Source organism: Melampsora larici-populina, assembly GCF_000204055.1.
Source record: "Melampsora larici-populina 98AG31 unplaced genomic scaffold MELLAscaffold_6, whole genome shotgun sequence".
Taxonomy (NCBI): Eukaryota; Fungi; Basidiomycota; class Pucciniomycetes; order Pucciniales; family Melampsoraceae; genus Melampsora; species Melampsora laricis-populina.
The window spans coordinates 325721-329095 of record NW_006768770.1 but is presented as its reverse complement, the minus strand read 5'-3'; positions in this window follow the sequence as shown (position 1 = coordinate 329095).

Genomic DNA, 3375 nt, shown 5'->3' with positions numbered 1-3375 from the left:
GCCAATCGCTGTTCAGCTATTTTCAGCTTATTTTCAGATGACTTGGCTGTAAAAACAACTGGTCAGAAAGTACACATTGTCATATATAAGAATCAACCTACCTGCTTTGAGCAGCTTGATTGAATTGCGATGCAGAACCTTTAGATGTATAGCATCCATACGTGTCTGCCTAGCAGCCCATCGAAGCGATGAAATAAGTGGGGAAATATCAAACCAGTTACGTTCTAGGCCTTCTCCATCCGAGAATCCCCAACCTATGTTGAGGCGCGGGTTAAACTGAAGTTGGCAGCTCCACTGATGGACATAGGCATGGAATGCGCTTGTACCAAACTTCAATTGACCTTTCACACGTTTGTCCTTGAAAAGATTGTTCTATGAATAATGAACACCATAAGCACTCATTACAACTGGAGGATTGATTCAGATGACTCGCTTTGATAACACCTTTCTCCATTGTACACCCAATGTCATACAAGACGCCTACATCCGCTTTGTTGGTGTCTGAACAGGCTTCTAGGATAGCGTGAAACAAAAGCCCAATCAAAGCATGCACAAAGTATGCTCTGAAAAGGTTATGATGTAACCTTCAGTAAGTATTGCTTGTATAATCTAAAATGTTCAGAGACAAGAGAACTACCCACTTCTCCCCACTACGAACAACATTGACTAGCTTGAGCATGTGATCATGTCGACATGCCAAACCAATAAGGCCGGTCTCTTCACAACCTCGCCAGCTTGATGCATCTCGACGGTCTGCCGCCGCTGTGTGTTGCGTTGTACATGGATCCTGTGAAGCAAATGTCAGCTTGTGACAACATCACCTTCCAGATAAGTTAGTCTTTATATACATACTAAAGCAACTTGGGTACCTCCAGAATTTGTAGTCTCGGGCTCCCATTTCAAGACGTCTTCAGCAGGCATGAATATAGAAGGGGTCGATATTTTTATTTCATTGATTTCTCGACTTGCTTTCTCATGTCGCCGCTGTTGAAAGTTGCCATCAACACATACAATGTACTGAGGTCCTTTCTGCATCCCATGTGAACCAGCAGGTCCAAAACACCTAGCACAATTACATGCCAGCTTCTCCAACGGTGTCAGGTCAAGGCTCCGGCTCTCAAGATCCTCGATAATTTTCAGTATCTGGCGATAGCAGTAAACAGCTGCTGACAGCGGTGTTCGCCATAGACGAGGCTAAAGAGACACTCGCGCGTAAGTCAGTTTCAAGTAAGCTCAACAAGAATCCAAAACAAAATGAAAATGAACCTCGTGAGTTTCAGGCACCGTAATCAGTGGGTTATTGGTGTCAAGATATTTATCAATCATTAATGAAAAAGGTTGAATAGTCGAATGGCAGTATTCCCAAGATAAATGATAAAAACGAAGGAGTCGCATGGAGAAAGCAGTCTCCGGACTCGCGGGAGATCCTCCTAAGTATCCATGATTGATGAGTCGAACTTGATCCGGCGTACAGCTACAGAATTCAAAAGTGACCTTCCTACGATCTAGTGACTTGAATATCAGCTCGGCATCCAATCACAAGACTTGGAGTGTAATCACTCACAAATTAAATCCACGGTGTCCACAGTACGAATGCGCTTATCGCGCATATCACATGAGCAAGGTTCCTCATTGTTGAAGTCGTGATCCCACAACTTATCGTTCCCCCAGCTTGATGTACGATCGGAGCACTTCATGTAAGCAATGAAGACCTTTGGCATTATTCGCTTCCAATGTGCATCTTCCCGTATCCGACGATATTTGTAATCATCGCCTGAGACATATTGAATGTATGATTTTTCGTCTTCATGTACATCGAACTCATCTTCATCAACAGGCTCTTCGTTGGGAAAGGGTTCTTCTTCTGGTATTCCATATCCATCATCCGACTGATTATCATTATCGTCATTGGAAAGAAATTGTTCAAAGATGTTGGGTTTGAGAGGATTCGAAGGTATGTGATCAAGAGCTTGGATGATTTCTTCACACTTCTTAAGACCCCATTTTTTTTGAGCTTCATCTCGTTCAGCTTTCTCTCGAGTTGCTTGGGTATCTGGTGCCTTGCGTTTAGGTAATCGACTTCCTAGAGGACATGCAATTGCTCGCCCAGAGGTTCCCATTTTTTGTCTCTGGATGATTATTGAGGGTGACTCTCTGTTTTTAACTGGATGTCACTGACTGAATTAAAATCAATTTCCCTTTTGGGAAGGTGGACCGGGCAGGCCCCCTTAATCCGGTCAATGCTAAGGCCTACAATCAGCTATTTGACCAAAACTAGCTCAAGCTCGAGTTTCAAGGTGTGATTGTGACAACACTGACAGGCACTCAGCAAATGTCAAAAAGACTCATCTACTGAATCAAAAGTTAAAATCGACTCGAGCACGAGATTCAAGGTGTGATTGTGTATCATGTATTTGCAAAGCGCTGACAGCCTGACAGGCACTCAGAGAATGTCCAAAATCTCTGACAGCCAGTGTACTTCAATTGAATGGATTATGTACATAATGTAGGAAACCGTGCAGAAATGATCTCATCGGTTTGACAAAGGAACTTTGAGATTTTGTGACTCCTTGCAGGCTCAGCCACAGGATAGATTGTAGTCCTTTGGAGTTGTGAAATCATGTCAAAGTTGTTCCCTTCATCAAGTGTTCTAAAGAAACAAAGAATATGCTCACAGTTTGATTGGATAGAAAAAATAAAGATGAGTCAGTAAGCTCACACAGTTTGTGTGTTGCCCGTTCCAAAGATGGTATTTTGAACATATATGTGTATATATAAAGGTGAAGGAGGGGAGCTAGTGTAAAGTTGAATAGAGAAGAAATGTGCGCCTTTTGAAGGAGAAATAAAGACTGAAATTCTGAGTCAACTGGGAGAAGCCTTCTATGTCCGTGTGCGTGGTGTATGGCAAAGTGTGAGTGAAAAATGGTATTTTGAAGCTTTGAGCGTGGATAAGAGTGTGATGAAGGTGAGGTAGGGTAAAGTCGGATAGAGATGAAATGTGCGCCTTTTATAGGACAATCTATGACTACAAATATGGGCTCATGGGCACACTTCTTCCATTATCATGTTTGTGTTTTATGGCAGGGCGGGAGCCAGAGGTGATATTTTGAGGGTTTGTGTGTAGATATGAAGATGAAGCAGTGGTTTTATGCAAAAGTTGCATTATGAGACTATGTCTGAATTTGAATATTGTCATCTGGGGAGAGCCCAATCAGCATAATTGCAACATCTTCAAGGTGATTAGGATGTTTTTTTGTGCAAAACAATGTGATGAGATGGGTTTTTGAAGTTTTGAGCATGAATTTGCAGGTGATGGAGTGGTTGCATGAAAAAGTGACAATATTGGCTTATGTCTAAAATCAAATTTTGTCATCT